Source organism: Bubalus bubalis, chromosome 6 (genome assembly GCF_019923935.1).
Source record: "Bubalus bubalis isolate 160015118507 breed Murrah chromosome 6, NDDB_SH_1, whole genome shotgun sequence".
Classification (NCBI taxonomy): Eukaryota; Metazoa; Chordata; class Mammalia; order Artiodactyla; family Bovidae; genus Bubalus; species Bubalus bubalis.
In genome coordinates this window covers 90,630,147-90,650,567 of record NC_059162.1, presented here as the reverse complement: position 1 = coordinate 90,650,567, position 20,421 = coordinate 90,630,147, and the positions used below count along the sequence as shown (strand labels likewise).

The 20,421-nt window shown below is 44.1% G+C and overlaps 1 long non-coding RNA gene and 1 other non-coding gene across 2 annotated transcripts; one reads left to right on the top strand and one right to left on the bottom strand.

The window, feature by feature from the left end:
* Window positions 1–18,593: 18,593 nt before the first annotated feature.
* Window positions 18,594–19,661, top strand: LOC123333925. Its single transcript, XR_006551519.1, has 3 exons — window positions 18,594–18,734; window positions 18,841–18,886; window positions 19,472–19,661. It is a non-coding gene; the product is annotated as an uncharacterized LOC123333925 (long non-coding RNA).
* A 217-nt stretch (window positions 19,662–19,878) lies between these two features.
* Window positions 19,879–19,983, bottom strand: LOC112585842. Its single transcript, XR_003110420.1, has one exon. It is a non-coding gene; the product is annotated as a U6 spliceosomal RNA (small nuclear RNA).
* Between the last annotated feature and the right edge of the window lie 438 nt (window positions 19,984–20,421).

Below are 20,421 nucleotides of genomic sequence, written 5' to 3'. Positions count from 1 at the left end.
TATCGGGGCTTCCCTGGTGGCTCAGTGGTAAAGAACTGCCTGCCAATGCAAGAGATGTGGGTTCGATCCCTGGGTCGGGAAGATCCCCTGGAGAAAGAAATGGTTAGCCACTCCAGTAGTCTTGCCTGGGAAAGCCCATGGACAGAGAAGCCTGGTGGGCTACAGAGGAGCTTGGTGGGGTTGCAAAGAGTCAGACATGACATGACTTAGTGACTACACAACAATTTAGCCTTATTATACTCTCTGAAGCCTTTCTTTAAACTCTGGGAAGAACAGACTGCCTCTTCCTTGAAGTCCCACTATACCCTGTGCATCTCTGACACTCTTTAAGGGAATTAGCTCCTTATATATTCATCTCTGACATCGAACTTTGAATCCTCGGAGAGCAGGAAATGTGCCTGACTCACCTTGTATCTGCAGTATCCAGCACAGGGCCTGACACGAGAGGAGGCACTTAGAAAAGACTGGACAAGAATACAGGTTTTCTGGCTCCCTGTTGGCTCCCGGGGTCCCTGTCAGCCTCCTGCCTTGATAGAATACTCCATGACTGAACGAACCCAGGGCATCTGGTGCCCCTCCCCCACCATTCTCCCACATATGGCTGTATTAGGTGTGAATGAATGAAAACCATAAGGATCCCATTTGCTCTCTCCCTGCTTCTTTTTAAGCTGCATGCATTTAGAATTAATCAGCCAAGCATGACTGAGAGTTTTGACAAACTCAAAATACTAGAGAAAGAGTTCAAGATGTTTTGATGATCCTCAATGCAAAAATAGTTAAGCTGTTGGCCTAGGCATTTGTTGTATCTGAAGTCAGTGAAGTTTTGGACCACAGCAGCCTGCCCAGTCTCCTAGGTGAAGTGGGAGATGCATAGAGGGACACTGATGGTTTGTCTCTTCTTGACCCCAGGATTCACACTGCCTGGGCAGTAGTCAGTGCCAGATGGACCAGAAAGTCAGAATGTTGAGCATCTTTCCAGCGTCAGAGCTTCTGCCCTTGGCTCAGGACTGGAATCCCAAATGCTGCAGTTTGGGACAGATCTGATACCACTCACTGCTCCCAGGGTTTAGATTTCAGTTCTGGAAGTTCATGATGACACGTGTACAGCCAGGCCCAGCTGGAGGAGAGAGTCAAGAGGTCACATGACTTAAAAATTGATGCACAGCCTTCTCGCTAAGAAAACAAATGAATTTCTTTTTTTCTTATAACAAAAACAGTAACTTCTTTTCTGTTATGTGAAAAATAATCATAGAACAATTTATTTGGGAAAGAAACCCGCTTATAATTACACCTTGCAGAGATACCCACCATTAGCACTTTATTACATAGCTTTCTAGACATTTTCTATGCATGTGTATGTATGTTCAGTTCAGTTCAGTCACTCAGTCGTGTCCGACTCTTTGCCACCCCATGAATCGCAGCACACCAGGCCTCCCTGTCCATCACCAACTCCCAGAGCCCACCCAAACCTATGTCCGTTGAGTTGGTGATGACATCCAACCATCTCATTCTCTGTCGTCCCCTTCTCCTCATGCTCTCAATCTTTCCCAGCATCAGGGTCTTTTCCAATGAGTCAGCTCTTCGCATGAGGTGGACAAAGTATTGGAGTTTCAGCTTCAACATCAGTCCTTCCAATGAACACCCAGGATTGATCTCCTTTAGGATGGACTGGTTGGATCTCCTTGCAGTCCAAGGGACTCTCAAGAGTCTTGTTCAACACCACAGTTGAAAAGCATCAATTCTTCTGCGCTCAGGTTTCTTTATAGTTCAACTCTCATATCCATACATGACTACTGGAAAAACCATAACCTTGACTAGATGGACCTTTGTTGGCAAAGTAATGTCTCTGTTTTTTAATTTGCTGTCTAGGTTGGTCATAACTTTCCTTCCAAGGAGTAAGCGTCTTTTAATTTCATGGCTGCAATCACCATCTGTGGTGATTTTGGAGCTCAGAAAAATTAAGTTAGCCACTGTTTCCACTGTTTCCCCATCTATTTCCCATGAAGTGATGGGACTGGATGCCATGATCTTCATTTTCTGAATGTTGAGCTTTAAGCCAATTTTTTCACTCTCCACTTTCACTTTCATCAAGAGGCTCTTTAGTTCTTCACTTTCTGCCATAAGGGTGGTGTCATCTGTGTATCTGAGGTTATTGATATTTCTTCCAGCAATCTTGATTCCAGCTTGTGCTTCCTCCAGCCCAGCGTTTCTCATGATGCACTCTGCATATAAGTTAAATAAGCAGGGTGACTATATATAGCCTTGACATACTCCTTTTCCTATTTGGAACCAGTCTGTTGTTCCATGTCCAGTTCTAACTGTTGCTTCCTGACCTGTATACAGATTTCTCAGGAGGCAGGTCAGGCGGTCTGGTATACCCATCTCTTTCAGAATTTTCCACAGTTTATTGTGATCCACACAGTCAAAGGCTTTGGCATAGTCAATAAAGCAGAAGAAGATGTTTTTCTGGAACTCTCTTGCTTTTTTGATGATCCAGCGGATGTTGGCAATTTGATTTCTGGTGAAGGTAAGTCAAAGTGTTAGTTGCTCAGTTGTGTCTGACTTTGCAACCCCATGGACTGTAGCCTGCCAGGCTCCTCTGTCCATGAAATTCTCCATGTAAGAATACTGGAGTGGGTAGTCATTCCCTTCTCCCAGGGATCTTCCTGACCGAACTATCAGGACTCCCACATTGCAGGTAGGTTCTTTACCATCTGAGCTACCAGGGAAGCCCCAAGAATACTGGGGTGGCCATTCCCTTCTCCAGGGGATCTTCCCAACCCAGGGATCTAAACTGGGTCTCTTGCATTGCAGGCAGGTTCTTTACCATCTGAGCCCCACGGAAGCCCATGTGTGTGTGTATATGTTGCATATAAAGATTCACATTGTACTTGGTCAGTTCTCAGAACAGAAATGATGTTCCCCAAACTGAGTAGTGGGATTCTCCAATCATACATTTAAACATCTAACTTTTAAAATAAGAGATAATTGGGACAAAAATTGGGAGCATAATGTCATGCTTTTTGTACTCTGATTCTTTAGCTATTTATCCTTCAGATTTTGGCTTACATGTTATTACCTTGGCAGCTTTCTTGACCGGAGCAGGGTGCATGCTCTGACATCACCCTGTGCTCATATCATGCTGTATCACAGTGCAGTTAGATATTAAACATTTCCAAATATAATTTTTGGCTCTCCTGCTGGACTATGACTTAGGCAGGTGAACACTTCCCAACGCAGCCTACACTTCTCTCCAACCCTGCACCTGACCCAGTAGACAGTCCCTGAATTCCAGGGCTGAACAGGAGGCCTGGAACACTTGAACCGTTGACAATGGACCCTTGCTCCATAGACACATAACATCCCTGTGAACATCTCAGTCTTTCCCAAAGGAAGCTGCTGCCATTTAAGCCCAGTAACTGTATCCCAGGGAAAAAGATATAGCCAACCTTCTGGAATTTTATTTGATACTGACTCCAAGCTAAACTTAGGAATTCAGAACTGTACCGTGGTTTATCATTTAAACTGGGGGGTGGAGGAGGACTTTTGCAGGCCAAGAGATACATCGAGATCTCACTTGAGTTCTCTTCATAGGAGGAAAGCTGAGCACTAAATCTCCTTGTTATGATTACCCACATCTGGATACATAGCTGGAATGGATATCTTCAGCAACTGACAGCAGTTGCACACTGCTTCCTGAACCATGGGAAGGCCTACTATGGAGCAAGGATCACAGAGAAGACATTAATATTCACCAGTTACACAAAAAAGAGACACATCAAATTCAGTCATACTGCATTTTTGAGCAGAGCTGAAGACACGTTCAGAACTATCAGAGGCTTGAAAGATACAGGCAAGTTGCCTCCTAGCTGATCCCCACTTAATTTTCCCATTTGCCAGGGTTAAAGGATCCTTGAGTTGATAATGGTTTATTATACATGTGATTAGGTGGAGAACCCAATTGAACTGCTGTTTCAGATGTGGTCTCCTCCTGGAACTAAGGAATACAACCCCTGACAATGGATGTGCAGCCAGTGAACAGGCAGATACATTTCCCCCCATTCTGAGTCACAGTGAACATCAGAGGCAATTTGCTTGCATCTAGTAGGGAGAAGGCAATGGCACCCCACTCCAGTTCTCTTGCCTGGAAAATCCCATGGACAGAGGAGCCTTGTGGGCTGCAGTCCATGGGATTGCTAAGAGTCAGACACGACTGAGCGACTTCCCTTTCACTTTTCACTTTCATGCATTGGAGAAGGCAATGGCAACCCACTTCAGTGTTCTTGCCTGGAGAATCCCAGGGACGGGGGAGCCTGGTGGGCTGCCATCTCTGGGGTTGCACAGAGTCGGACACGACTGAAGCGACTTAGTAGTAGGGAGAGCACTCATATGTTTACTATCCTGATTCAGGAATGTGTAAATTCTCCCAAGCCATTCTACAGTTTATTCTACTGGATTTTGATGGCTTCATTATCTTACAGAATATCATGTTTGTCCAATAGCTTGGTGACAGTATGGCACCTTGGCACATTGACTATCTTAAGCTGAAGGAGTTTGAGAAAATGTCAGAAGCAGGAAGTCCATTCTGACTTCTTCCCTGACCCCTGCCCTTACTTCTCCCTGAAACAGGTCATAAAACTCCCCTGTGAGAGGTACCCTTCCTATACCAGAAGGTAGGAAGACATTCATAAGAGATGAGGGATTTGAGGTGAAGAAATTTGTACAAAACTGTGCAGTCAAACCTTGTTAAACTCACTCTTATCTTCCCAGTTACTTCTTCACTATTTATTACCCCAGCCCAGCACCACCTCCCCTTTTGTAGATTTAAATGTTAAAACTTTTTAAAATTAATTTTTATTGGAGTGTAGTTGCTCTACAATGTTGTGTTAGTTTCTGCTGTACAGCAAAGTGAACCATACATATATCCCCTCACTTTTGGACTTCCTTTGTCTTTTCAATTCTTCACAAATTTATTGTTCCTCTGTTTAAAAGATATAGAAGCTTCCTTCCATGGTTACTTCTTTGGGCCTTGATTTTCTTGTGAAGGCTCCCTTGCACATGTAAAAAGTTCAATAAAACTTGTATGCTTTTCTCCTGTTATCTGTCTTTGCCAGTTTAATTTTCAGACCCGGTCAGGGACCTTAAAAGGGTCAAGGAAAACTTTTTCCTCTCCTACAGAGGGTAAGACCTCGAACTAACAGATTCCTTAGATGTTTGGCAAGATCCATTTGTGCAGAGGGTGAGTTGTACAGTCTGTGAAACCAAGTGCCTGTACATTTCCAGTAATCTGTACAAGGTCAGATAGGAAATAATTTTAGCTTTGGGCACATAGTGTCTCTTGCAACCACTTGTTTCTGCTATTGTAATAAAGCAGCCATAGACAATATGCAAAGAATAAGCAAGACTGTGTTCCCACAAACTTTATTTACAAAAACAGTCTGTGGGCTTGATTTGGCTTGTAGATCTTAGTTTGCAGACCCCTCTCTGATCTGTCACATGTCAGATAGCTCCTCCAAGGAGAAAATGGTCTTTCCTGGTCTCCCTTCCACTATGAAGGAGGCACGATGGTAACTGGGTCTCTGAAATATTTGGAATTCAGTTAGTGTCACGTTTGGGTATATTGTTCTTACCCATTTGCCAAGTGACCTGAAAAAACTAGAAGCCTTAAAGGGGCCCAGATTGAAAGAAGGATCTCTGAGCTCTTCCAAAATGCAGTCTGGGTGGCTCTCTGATCACCTCTTCTGACCTGGGGATACAATGGGCTTCATGGTCTACTGTGAATACAGGTGCTAAATGGTCTCATATGAGAACACCATTCTGATATTCTTACCTTCCTGAGCCTCCAGCCCTTTCAGTATTCTACAGGGGCAGTTTTGGTACCTCCTCCTCATGTATTGATACTATAGGCCAAATTCATGCCCAAGCTTCAGAGAGCCATCCCAACTGCCTTCGAGGCCTCCTGACTGTTTATAGCAAGTCTTGGATAGGTGGTTGGCTAACGGAGCTGTCATTTTCTTTTCGTCAGGGCTTCGAAAACTGTTGACCACAAATGGCCATAGCTACAGTCCTTACAGTTACCACCACTGTCATGGCATTCAATGTCCCCATGCTTTCTTTAACTCCTTCCAACCTACCTCTGTCTTGGTACTTTGTACTTCTGGGGATTATCACCACCCCACCCACCAGCAGCAGTGGGTTCTTACCATCTGGCCAGTGAGTGCTACAGTTCCAGAATCGCACCTGGAAGTCCTGCTTTCCAGGGCCACATCTTTTTTTTTTGAAGACTTTTTTGGTTGTTGTTGTAGACCATTTTTAAAGTCTTTATTGAATTTGTTACAATATTGCTTCTGTTTTTATGTTTTTTTTTTTTTTTTTTTTTTTGGACCACAAGACATGTGGAATCTTAGCTCCCTGACCAGGGATCAAACCTGCACCCTCTGCACTGGAAGGTGAAGTCTTAACCGCCGGACCACCAGGGAAGGCCCCCAAGACCACTTCTTAATCGCAACTTTCATAGATTAAGTTATCCCTGAAAGTAGATCTAGAGACAAGTGTTTATGGGCAGGTTACTGATATTGGGATGTGGCTCCAGAGAACATAGGTGGGGGTCTGGGAAGAGGAAAACAGGGATGAAAGGAAGGTCAATGTCAGGTTATGTTATTGAGCTGATCACCATGGTGGGTGATTGGGGCTTTTCCATTGTGACCCTCTAAAAACTTCAGAATTTTCCACCCAAGTGATGCAAAAAAGGAAGCGTTAGTCTATTGCTTCCATGGAGTGCTGCTGCTGCTAAGTTGCTTCAGTTGTGTCCAACTCTGTGCGACCCCATAGATCGCAGCCCACCAGGCTCCTCCTTGTTCCAGGCAAGAACACTGGAGTGGGTTGCCATTTCCTTCTCCAATGCATGAAAGTGAAAAGTGAAAGGGAAATCGCTCAGTCGTGTCTGACTCTTAGCGACCCCATGGACTTCAGCCTACCAGGCTGCTCCATCCATGGGATTTTCTAGGCAAGAGTACTGCTACCCTCTTATTTCTAGGTTTGCCTATGCCTGCCAACTGAAAGGGCCCCTGTAGGCATCTTACACCACAGTGTCAGAGAATGCCAGGGCAAACGCCGGAGGTAAGTGGCAGGGTTGAGGCCATTATCTGTCAGGCTAAGTCTGCAGGCTTGTTGCTGCAGTAACAGGTGGTTCAATTCAGTTCAGTTCAGTCGCTCAGTCGTGTCTGACTCTTTGTGACCCCATGAACCACAGCATGCCAGGCCTCCCTATCCATCACCAACTCCTGGAGTCCACCCAAACCCATGTCCATTGAGTTGGTGATGCCATCCAACCATCTCATCCTCTGTTGTCCCCTTCTCTTCCTGCCCTCAATCTTTCCCAGCATCAGGGTGTTTTCCAATGAGTCAACTCTTCGCATCAGGTGGCCAAAGTATTGGTGTTTCAGCTTCAACATCAGTCCTTCCAATGAACACTCAGGACTGATCTCATTTAGGATGGACTGGTTGGATCTCCTTGCAGTCCAAGGGACTCTCAAGAGTCTTCTCCAACCCCACAGTTCAAAAGCATCAATTCTTTGGCGCTCAGCTTTCTTCACAGTCCAACTCACATCCATACATGACCACTGGAAAAACCATACCCTTGACTAGACGGACCTTTGTTGGCAAAGTAATGTCTCTGCTTTTGAATATGCTATCTAGGTTGGTCATAACTTTTCTTCCAAGGAGTAAGCGTCTTTTAATTTCATGGCTGCAGTCACCATCTGCAGTGATTTTGGAGCCCAGAAAAATAAAGTAATAGGTGGAAATGAAGATAAATTGAGAGGATGTGAAGCAAGCAAAAGAGGTGATGGATATACTGTGCAAGGGTTCATGTCTTTTTGACACTCCATGTCTCTTGCCACTGCTAGTACCTAATTTTGCAGCCCCACAGACCAACTCTAAGCCCCTGATATGTACGGTGAAAGAAATAAGGCAGTGGACTGATTATTATGACAATCACTGGTTTTATCATAATCTCCTTTTCTGGATGAACTTAAAGGACAGTGAATATTATATTGAAGATTTGGATATGACAACAGGTGGGAGGTAACCGATAACAAGTTTAGGATGCTTTTTTTCAGAATGTAATACATATTCTGAATGGGTAACTATAGATTCAGGAACTGAGAGGTGGAGGTAGGGTGGTACCTTTTATAACTGAAAGGAATGATTCATGCTCAGAATGTTGCTTCTTAATTTGGGGTTCTGTAGTTTGCTAAACCTTATAAAGTACCCAAGGAAGGAATAATCTCATTGGGAAAACAGTCATTCTTCTACTAAATTAGAAGTTATGGGGGGTTCCCTGGCCACTTGGGCTCTAGGAGCCATGCAGAAAACAAACAAACAGAGTTTGGTTTGTGTGGTTGACCTTGACCAATGAAAAGAAACTGTATTTGAATACAAAGTAGAGGGCAGAGAGGAATATGGAGGGAACTCTGATGATTCCTCTGTTCTTGTTGTATTACCATGCCCCCTTGTTAGACTGTTAGACCTTTACAAGAACAGGACCACCAAGGACTGAGATGTTTCGAGACTGAAGAGCTGGGTCACTTTGTTAGAGAAGATCCCTCATAAGTTGTGGTACTGGCAGAAGAGGGGAAATGTGCATTGAGCAGTGGATAGGGGTCCTCCTTTATGTTGCTCTGGATTTGTGTTCACTTACAGAAGAGAGACCCGGAGGGAGCATGGCAATCCACTCCAGTAGTCTTTCCTGGAGAATCCCCATGGACAGAGGAGCCTGAGGGGCTATAGTCCATAGGGTCACAAAGAGTCAGACACGACTGAAGCGGCTTAGCACACATGCACAGAAGAGAGAACTGTATCTTTTACTGCTATTTTCTTGCTTGTTGGAGGAGGGGGCTCTGGGATTGAGCAAGGTAGAGCTAGGGATGAAGGCTTCATTTTCTTCCTTCATCTTCTTTTGATTAAAACTTTGACTGGGGCTCTACCTTCAACCAGCTCTGCTTCCCAGATTAGGGTTTACATATGCCTAGGGCTATGTGGCCATGTGTTGGAAGACATGAAACCATCTGCTGGGTATTCATTCTATTTGAAGAATTAGGAAAACATTAAAAAAAATTAAAGCCAAAATTATGAAGCAGATTGCAAAATGCAGATGCTTTTTTTTGAAAGGAGAAATGATAGCTCCAAATAAATTTTATGTTTATAAAAAGCTGCTTTGGACTTCAGCTCTTCCTTGTTTCCTTCAGTCTCTCTTCTGGAGTATGTATCATTACTTCCATGAGTAAGGTTGCACGGCATTGATGTACTGATGTACGGCCTGGCTCCCAGGAAGTTGTCCTTGCTTCCTTCTACAGGCATGTCTCCCACCACTTTCCACAGCAGTTCCTGGCTGTGATCACACCCAATACCCAACTGCTTCTGTTCCCCCAAGTGTGCACCGACTTTCACACTACTATGCTTTTTGCCCTCTCGTTTGTAAATTTTTTTCTTTCTGAATTGCCTTCAGAATCCAGCTTTGTCCCCTGTTTTCCAGAGCTTTGTCACTGCTTCCCCAAGTATAACTTCCCTGGTGGCTCAGGCGGTAAAGCATCTGCCTGCAATGCGGGAGACCTGGGTTCAATCCCTGGGTTGGGAAGATCTCCTGGAGAAGGAAAAGGCAACCCACTCCAGTATTCTTGCCTGGAAAATCCCATGTACGGAGAGCCTGGTAGACTACAGTACATGGGGTCGCAAAGAGTCGGACACGACTGATCGACTTCACTTTCACTTTCTCCAAGTATAGGTACTAGTTAAGGGAATCATTTTTTCAGATACTTTGTTTATAGTACTTCACACCCAATCTGTCCTGGTTTCTGGATGATCGCCTGTGACTGTTGGTCTGAGTATCATTGTTTACGTGACTGTTTCCCCTGTGAGGGTATTAGAGATGAAGATGAATCTAAGCCCGTGACTATTTCCCTAATACCAAGCATCCTGCCTGGCAAAAGAAAAAAGAAAAAACAAAAAACCTCAAGTATATTTTAAGATATTTTTGCTGAATAACTGAACAAATCAATAGAGGAATGACCCTGGGGCCCCTAGACTGCTCTCTCTGCTGACTGGTGCTGGTGGTGGGGTTTCTGGTCACACAAACAGCTGCCCCATTTAAATTATTTGCTCTTTCCTTTTTTTTCTAAGCCCCAAAGACCTTGAGGCACAATAACCTCTTCGCCTGCATGAATTTTGCAAGTCATCAATTTCTGATCATGGCCCATTTCCTTTGTCAAGGGGAGAAAGTGATTCCCTGCAGTCTTCTGAATTTACAGAGCAAAGCTGTCCAGATGTGTCTGGCCTACCTCTCTGCTCTCTCTCCCTCACAGCCCCCCTCATTTTCCTTCCAAATGAAATTCATTCCTGGCTGAGGAGAGAGAGGAAGGATTAAGGGGTCCACATGCAACTTCTTTCAAGCTTTGGGGGAGGGCAGATGGTTCCTGTCAGTGTTTTCTTTCCACGCAGATTTTGTTCCTTAAGGCAAAACTCAGGCTGTGCAACCCAGGCTGGTTTTGCCTCAGTCCCTGGGGGGTGGAGGGGCCCCACCCCAGGCTGGGTCAGTGCAGGGCAGGAAGAGACCTGCCTGTTGCTGGCTTCAGAGTTAAGAAGTGCTCTGGGATCCAGGATGGAAGCATTGTGCTTCCCTCACAGCTGGGCTGTGTTCATGTTTCTTACTGTGAATCATGTTCAGAACTAATTCTTAGAACTCAGCAAATTCGAGAAAAGCCAGGTAGGGAACTCTCAAAGAGTTAGGACTTGAAAAATTGGGGTGATTTGTTCAGAAGGAGAGGATAAAGGTGGACATGCTAAGCAAACACCATAGTGGGAATGTGAAATTTACCAACAACTTGGTACATTTCAATCAAACAAATATTTGTTGAGTACCTAGTGTTAAATGGGGCTTCCCTGGTATCTCAGCTGGTGAAGAATCTGCCTCCAATACGGAAGACACAGGTTCAATCCCTAGGTCAGGAAGATTCCCTGGAGAAGGGAATGGCTACCCACTCTAGTACTCTTGGGCTCCCTGGGTAGCTCAGACTGTAAAGAATCTGCCAACAGCTACCCACTCCAGTATTCTTGCCTGGAGAATTCCATGGACAGAGGAGACTGAGGGACTATAGTCCATGGGATCACCAAGAGTTGGACCCGACTGAGCGACTTTCACTTTACTCACTAGTGTTAAACGTGATTCAAGAAGACAATTAGGTGATAAACAAACTTCACGAAGCAGGACAGTCTCCAATCATAGTACTGCAATGTGGGGGCAATAGGCAGGAAGCTTACAGGGTAAAGAATAAAGAACAAGAAAGAGGAAAATAGAAAATATCTCATTGGCTGGGGTCACCTGTCAACCTTGTTTGTGGAGAGAAGGAACAAGGAAGTAAGTAGAGAGCCCAGAGCTGGCTTGGCATCTGAGGACAGGCTGACCGGGTATACTGTGTTTCTTGGCAAGTGGAGCATTTGTAGGAACATGAAAGCTATCCACATTTTGGTTTCCTGATGTGGCACCCTGGGCAGGAGGGGCTCCATCTTGGGCCTAGAAAGTTATTTCTACACCAGTATGTGCCAGAGATGTGAGTTTATGGGTCTGTCCCGCATCAGGCAGAAAGTTACTAGCAGACAAGGACTGTTTGCTTTGCAGTCAGATAAGAAGGATTCAAAGGGTTGGGGGTTTAATGAAGGATCAGGTCCTCTGGATCACGCCCCAAAGTGAATGGCAGGGATCAGAACTGAATATGGTTTCTGAAGTCAGGCTCGCAGCCTGGCAGCTACAGTGATGTAGATGTATGTCTACAAAGTTCAGAAAAGCAGAGAAGAGAGTAGTCAGTTCTGTCTGGTGGGGTCAAGGAGAACATGAATCTGAACTGAATTTAGAAGAAAGAATAGGACTTCTTTAGCTGGATGGAGAAGGGGGTTTTAGGCTGAGGAACAACAAAGACACAGATGTATGAAAGAGTTTGTACATTTGAGGGGGAACACTGAATAGTTTGTATTTTTCAGAGTGTTCGTTCAATGATTATTGTTTTTTAAAAAAATATTTTCTTTTTTTTTGATGTGGGCCATTTTTAAAGTCTTTACTGGATCTATTACAATATTGCTTCTGTTTTATGTTTTGGTTTTTTGGCCTTGAGGCATGTGGGATCTTAGTTCCCTGACCAGGGATCGAACCCTAACCACCTGCATTGGAAGGCAAAGTCTTAGCCACTAGACTACAGGGAAGTCCCCACTGATTACTTCTTAAGCACCTACTATGTGGCAGAAACTGTTCCAGGTGCTCAGGATGCAGGAGTAATCAAGGCAGGTTTCTTTCTTCCTTGCTGTGCTAGTTTGTTAGGGCTGCCACAATAAGGTACAATAGACTGGTGGCTTGAAAAAAAAAATTATTTTCTTGACATCTGGAGGCTAGAAGTCTGAGACGGAAGCGTAGGCAGGATTGGTTTCTTTTTTTGGCTGTGCTGCGTCTGTTGCTGTGTGGGCTTTCTCTAGTTTTGGTGAGTGGGGCTACTCTCGAGTTGCGGTGTGCAGGCTTCTCACTGTGGCGGCTCCTCTTGCTGCCGAGCACAGGCTCTCGGGTATGCGGACTTCAGTAGTTGTGGCACACGGGCTCCGTAGTTGTGGTTCCGAGACTCTAGAGCACAGGCTCAACGTTTGTGATGCAGGGGCTTAGTTGCTCCTTTGCATGTGGGATCGTCTTGGATCAGGGATTGAACCCGTGTCTCCTGAACTGGCAGATGGATTCTTTATCACTGAGCCATCAGGGAAGTCCCAGGATTGGCTTCTTCTCCAGCCTCTCTCCTTGGCTAGTAGATGGCCATTTTCTCTCTGTGTCCTCCTATGGTCTTCCCTCTGTATTTATCTCTACCCTAATTACTCCTCTTATAAAGACACCATTATACTGCATTACGGCCCACTGTAATGACCTCATTTTAACTTAATTACCTCTTTCAGAATCTTGTCTCCAAATACAGTCACGTTCAGGGTTACTGGTGGTAGAACTTCAACATGTGAATTTTGGGGGCTACACAATTTGGCTCATAACACTTGCTGGGGATTTGCATTTTAGTGTGTGTCAGGTTTGGTGGTGGGTGGTTTAGTCGTGTCCATAAACAGTAGCCCAACGGGCTCCTCTGCCCATGGGATTTCCCAGGCAAGAATACTGGAGTGGGTTGCCATTTCCTTCTTCAATGGATCTTCCTGGTCCAGGGATTGAACCTGGGGATTGAACCCAAGTCTCCTGCATTACAAGCAATATAGATTCTTTACAGACTGTGTCAGGTTTGAGGGGCAACAAATGACTATACCAATAAACAAATAAGCAAACTAGGTAATGTTATTGAAAATATTTTAAAATATTTATTTATCATTTATTTTTGGCTGCGTTGGATCTTGGTTGCAGCATGCAGGATCTTTCGCTGTGGTGCAGAGGCTCAGTAGTTGTGGCCCATGGGCTTCCCAGCGGCATGTGGGGTCTTAGTTCCCTAACCAGGGATCAAACCCATGTCCCCTGCATTGAAAGACAGCTTCTTAATCACTAGACTGCCAGGAAAGTCCCCAAACTTGGTAATTTTAGATGATAAATATTGTAAAGAAAATAAAAACAAGATAATGGCATAGAAATTGGCCACTCATTATTATGTATTATCTCTATATTATAGCAAATATATAAATTTTTTTTTTCTAGCAAATGTTGTTGGAACACCTTATCTGAACCAAGATTTAGGCATTTTGCTGGGGATCATTTAGATTTGTTGCAAGTTCCCTTGGGCATGATCCTTGCCCTTGAGAAATTCATAATGTAGTAGAAGGAACCTATGTACTCACAAGAAAACATATGAGGAGACCCCACCATGGGAGCTAAGTGGCTCATCGGGAACATTGGCACTGTTTCAACTAGGCGAGAGGGGGTGGGCAGTGGTGAGATACTCCTTGGCATCATGTGGGGATATCAGGATCTTTGGGCTCTACCCAACAGGGAAAATCCATTTCCATCTTGGGTCCCAGAGATGAGATTATTTTGCCAGCAAAGGGAGTAGAAAAGAACATTCTTTGATGATGGCAACTGAGGCTCAAAGTATGCTGATCCTTTTCTGCACCCGAAGCCAGGAAGACACAGAAGCCCAGGTTAGGAAGGACTGGCCAAGTACCAGCTGGATTAATTCATCATAAGATGTAGGCGTTTACTCTGGACACCACGATGGATAAAGGCTTGTGCTTACAGTCAACTTTGAACAAGCTCTGAAGGACAGATTGAAAACACAGATCCCCTAGGAAGTGGCAGTGTCAGCCTGGATCATTGGTCAAGAGCAGTAAGGGGCTTTCTCTAAGGGGAACTTCAGAAATCAGGTGGTACAAGGGGAGGAGTCCATGGGGGCCAAACTGAGCCTGGAGAGGAAGTTCACTGGTCCCACAAGGAGGAGGAAAAAAGTCTCCATCAGTTAGTTGTTCAGGCTGGAGAAGCTCCAGGTTTAACGGGCCTCAGTATCTCTTGCAGATGACGGGCTGCACCCGGCAGCATTCCGTAGGGGCCGTCTGCATAGGACCTTGGACCATCATTTTGAACAAGCCGGCCAGCCCTATGCTTAGGATGTAGGTAGTGGACTGCTGATCACACTGTAGGGAATTCTGCAGTATTATATACACAAGGGACTTAAATTAACTGTATGATAAATTGTATATAGTGTTCTAGCCTAGTTTAGTCATTCTTAACTATATAAAAAGTCCCTAGTTAAAGCAGTTGTGCAACTACGGTGGCATATAAATATGTGCCCAGGCAGGTTAGATCCTGCCTGACAATCTCCATTACCATTCTGTTGCCTGGAGCGGGCAAAACCAGAGTCAAGCTCTCCTGCAGACTTGTGGGGTGCCTGAGGAGCAGACCAGGGGTGAGAAGACTGCATTGCTCGAGTTCCCACAGCAGCTGGAAGGGAGAAGACAGTGTATGCTGTTTTAATACGATTTCTCATTACATTTATTGAGCACATGCTATGTGCCAGACACTTGGGTTCCCCTAGAAGCAGACACCCCTGAGAGGAAGACTGAAAGGCAAAGAGTTTAACTGGGTTATGATCCTAGGAACCACACACAGGACAATGACTAGGAAAGGAAAGGAAACCAGTAGGGAGTTACTATGGACAGTTGGAGCCAAGTTACACAGGGATCCTCTGGGAGAAGGAGAACAACTGACCCACTTTACCTGGGGTTAAGGGGTTTGCTGAGATGAGGAACTTTCAGTGAGAAATTGAGGGAAAGTATGAGAAAAGTGCTAGTCACTCAGTTATGTTATGTCCAGCTCTTTGATCTTTGACTCTTTGTGACCTCATGGACTGTAGCCCACCAGGTTCCTCTGTCCATGGAATTCTTCAGGCAAGAATACTGGAGTGGGTTGCCATTCCCTTCTGCAGGGGCTATTCTTGACCCAGGGATTGAACCCAGGTCTCCTTTATTGTAGGCAGATTCTTTACTGTCTGAGCCACCAGAATCCAGGGAAATCCCAGGCAAATTCAGACACATCAGTCACTCAGTCTGGGAGTCAGTGTAGCACATATGCCTATACTAGCCCAACTGAGGTTGAGGAAACCCAACTGTTCATAATCCACCAACTTCCCATCTGACTGGTCAGGGATGATGCAGTTTCTAGATGCCCAACCTAGGGAGGCGGTTTCTCCTTACAGCTCCTGAGAAGTCCCAAGTGCTGAGTAAACCAGTCTCCTGACTGGTGCGGGCGCAAGAGTGCTTCTCATGGCATCACCCTGCACGACTGACCACCTTTTCTGGTCTCATTTCCCTTTTTCTTCACTTTCACTGCCTGGACTTGTGTCTTCTGAGTAAAGCATCAACCCTGTATGTAGTCCTTGCGTCAGGCTCTGCTTTCTAGAGAAGTTGGTCTAATTTGGCTGAATTATGGGAGACCTGAGTTCAAATCTCAGTTGTTTGGCTGACTTGCTGTGTCACTTTGGATAATTTTTCTCTTCTAGACCTCAATTTTCCTACTTCCAAAATAGGAGTTGGAGCTATATGATGTCTGAAGTCTTTTCCTGTCCCCATATCCTCTGGTCTTAAAAGATTCTCCTAAAAGAGCCTTGTGAGTTCCCTGCTAAACCCAAAGCCTCAGATGCCTTTCAATTCAGTCTTATTTTTCCCCATCACTCTTAACAAATCTTGGTTTCCTGGGCAATTTTTATTTAAAAGAAAAAAGGAAAGCAGGAGAAAGCAAGTTTGGAAACTCATAGCCCCTACACCCCGAGGAGATTTTCCTAAAACAATCTCTCTCTCTCTCTTTTTTTTTTTTGGTGGGGGCAGGGGGAGACTTACTTTGCAAGGAAATTTAGTCATTCTAAAATGGCCTTTGAAACTAAAGACTATGGAAAAGTTGAAGGAAAAGCACAAAGTGATTGGGGATAAATAGTTCCATATGAGTTACTGGATATAATATTCCTTCTTGTACTACTCAGTGCTGGGTGAAAGCAGACACTGCATGCTTGGTGTGTGCTAACAGATGTGTGTTTAGGTTTAATGGGATTTTAGAAGGGTCAAGAATTCCCCCAAAGTGTACTTGCGCCACTCTGTTCTCCGAGGGTCATGAGAAGCACTCAAAATCTCACCTCCTTTTTGTTGCCAACCCTTAAAGTTTTAATTCACATCTTTCTATGGTAAGCAATTTGGAAAAATCAGAGGGTGGATACTGGTGCTAATAATAAGTAATAATATGAATAGTAATAAATTAATATTAAAACAAGTAATAATATTAATAAGTAATATTATTCCCATAAGATGTATGGAAAACCTGAATGAACTTCTTGGCCAATACAACAATCATACAATCATTACCATTTATCAATGTGCTGTGTGTTAACTCATTTGAGTTTCACAAAGTGAGAAGTTCAGTAACTTGTCCAAAGTCACACGGTGGTGGAGGGGAAAATGAACTTGGAATTGGATTTGTGGTGATGGAAATGAACAAAGTCTGTGCTGTGGTCATGGGTGACATGAGAAGGAGGGCTGTGAATTGGGCAGTAGATTGGAGCAGAACCTTTTAGGTAGCTTCCAATTTGATGTTTGCTTCTTTGGGCAGTAGAGAATTAAACAGCTATTATAAGCCAAGCCTTGTGAAAGTCACTCAGTCGTGTCCAACTCTTTGCAACCCCATGGACTATACAGTCCATGGAATTCTCCAGGCCATAATACTGGAGTGGGTAGCCTTTCCCTTCTCTAGGGGATCTTCCCAACCTGGGGATCAAACCCAGGTTTCCCACATTGCAGGAGGATTCTTGACCAGCTGAGCCACAAGGGAAGTCCAAGAATACTGGAGTGGGTAGCCTATCCCTTCTCCAGGGAATCTTCCCGACCCAGGAATTGAACTGGGGTCTCCTGCATTGCAGGAGGATTCTTTACCAACTGAGCCATCAGGGAAGCCTGTGGTTGCAAAGAGGAATCAAATACAGCTATGTACTTTTGGGAGGTGACATTTGGGAAGACAAGGTTTTTTACAGAAGTCACTAACCCTAACCCTAACCATAATATATGGAATGCTTCACAAATTTGGGGGTCATTTTAGACACAGATAATTATGATCCAGCAGACATGAGTGAGTAAAAGGCCAGGGACAGTTACAAGGAATATCCAGAGGCAGCATGCTGCATTGGCAAGAGTCTCAACTCTGGGGTGAAAGCATGGTTCAAAATCTGGTTCTACTGTTTCCTAGCTGTGTGACCTCTGGCAAGTTACTTAATCTCTCTGAGCCTCAGGCTCAAGAAAGATATATCACTGGAACAAGACTTTGAAGTTTATACAAGATTTGAGCATCTACAAATATTAAGGAAAGAAATACATTAAGATTATTAGAGTTATAAGATTATGAGTAATTTCTTCAAACATTTTTTCTATGTAGGGGGACAAACACCCATGAAAACAATAGCAAGTATTTCTGAGTTCTAGAGTTGGCAGCAGAATTTATGTTTTTTTTTTTTTGGAGGGAGATTTCTTTATTGTTTAGGAAAAACAGTGAAATCGGCTTTTGGTTCTGGAGCAGCATGGCCAGAAGCCAGTCTGTCAGGAGAGCTTGAAGTAGAGTGTCTGCTTAGTTGCTCAGTTGTGTCTGACTCTGCGACCCCATGGTCTGTAACCTGCCAGGCTCCTCTGTCCATGGGAACTCTCCAGGCAAGAATACTGGAGTGGGTTGCCATGCCTCGCCTCTAGCGGATCTTCCCAACCCGGGGATCGAACCGGGATCTCTCACATTGCCGATGGATTCTTTACTGTCTGAGCCACCAGGGAAGCCCTGAAGCAAAAGGAATAGGTGGTAAATTGCTCTGCATCATCATCTAGAAGGTGCTGTTGGCTTCCTGGGTACGGGGCACATGATAATAGTGCCTGTGGCAGGATGACTATTGTTTGAGAAATCTGCTTCCTTTTCCTTTTGGGCACAAGTTGTTTTATGTTTCCCAGCCTTTTTTGCAATAAAGCATGGCCATGTGTTCTAGTTAATGGAACAGGGGTGGAAATTTCACATGCCACTTGCAACACTGGCCACATAAATAAATCATTTACACATGATTCCTTCTCTTGCCCTGTCTTCAGACTGGGTGTTGATGTCCAGAGCAAGCTGTGTAGAAGACAGCAGATCCTCTGAGCCTGGCTCCATGTACGATTCTATGGAGTACAGCTCTGTGAGCCCTGCCTCTCACTGGCTGGACTTTGTAAGGGTAAACAGAATTCTTCTTTTAAACCCCTGGGATTCAGAGTTTTGCTGTTAAAGTAGCTAGTGTTATCTCAACTAATATAGTAATACATTCTGGCCTTCTTCTGCAGTATCCAGAGGGAGAGAACTGGGGCCATGGAACCCAGGGGAGAGGAGGTAAGAGGGAATTCTCTTTCATGAGGTTAGCCCAGATGGAGCGAAATGGCACCCTGCTTTGGTTGAGGATGGTGGTCCCTTATATAGACTAAGGACATTGGTCTTTGGATTCAGTGCCATCTGGGATTCATTTTTCTATTTTACTTTTCAGTGTTGTAGTGCCCTTGTAGTCCCTTCAGGACTTGAGTAGAGTTGGTCAAACACTCAGGTATAGCATCACCTGTACTTTGGGAAATTAAGGGAAGATCAATGTTTAGGTGTGGGAAGGCCAGGGAAGATGCAGTGGCAGCTTGGGGAAGCTTGAATGGGCAGAATTGAATGGTAGAGAAACTTGGAGCAGAGGTTGCAGAGAGAGGGGACTACTAAAAGAATGTAAGCTATCCTGGGATCTTCAGAAATAGCTGGTGGTAATGTGGGTGGAGTGTGGTTTTGTTCCTACAATTATGCAAGTTGATATTTTCACAGTGTTACAGCCCCTTAGATTCTGAAGGAGCTCTTTAGATGTCTCGTTACTGGGGAACTCCAGGATACTTGAGTTGCCTGTATTTTTAAAGTTTTCTTCAATGTTTATTAATTTTTATAAAGGGAACATACATTCTGAAAGCGCATAAAAGAAAGCAACGAAAATGAAAGGATCTGGAACACAGCATTGGATCTAGTAGATAGTAGGTACTCAATTAATAGTTGCCTCTTCTACTGTTCATCATCAATTTATTTTATTATTTTTTAAAAATTATTTTATTGAAGTGCAGTTGATTTAGAATTTTGTGTTAGTTTCTGGTGTACAGCAAAGTGATTCAGTTATACATTCTTTTTCATATTCTTTTCCATTATGGCCTATTGTAGGATATTGAATATAATTCCCTGTGTTATACAGTAGGATCTTGTGGTTGATCCTTTCTACACAAAATAGTTTGCACCTACTAATCCCAAACTCCCAATCTATTCCTCCCTCACCCCCACCCCCTTGGCAACCATAAGTTTGTTCTCTAAAAAATATGGAATATTTCACAAATTTGTACACCATCCTTGTGCAATCTTGTGTCAACTTGTCTATATCATTCCAATTTTAGTATGTGTGCTGCCCAAGAGAGCACCATCATCAATTTAATCATAAATTCTTGGAAGGAGGAACTTGGCACTATTTTAAATGATTATTATTGTCCATTGGTTATCGGATGCATTGTGATTTTAGAACATTTATGTGGGAAAAAGTGTCCTCTGAGACTTAAGAAAGTACCCCAGGGTGGTGATCTGCTTCCTGGTGTTATGCTCACTAATTCTCCTGGGAGGGAGAAGGCTTCCCCAATGGTTGCTCTTAAACAGTTAATGTAACAAAAATCCAACTATTTATATCAAATCACTATCTTTGCTCTTGTGTTTACAGTAAACATCAGTTTATTTATCACCAGTTCTTGAGTCATGATTTATCATCAGATCTTGTGTGGGTTCCTGGAAGTGGTATGACCCTAGTCCTATTCACATGCTCCGGATCCTTCCTTCTCCTCAAGAGGCAGGATCTGGGCTGACATGGC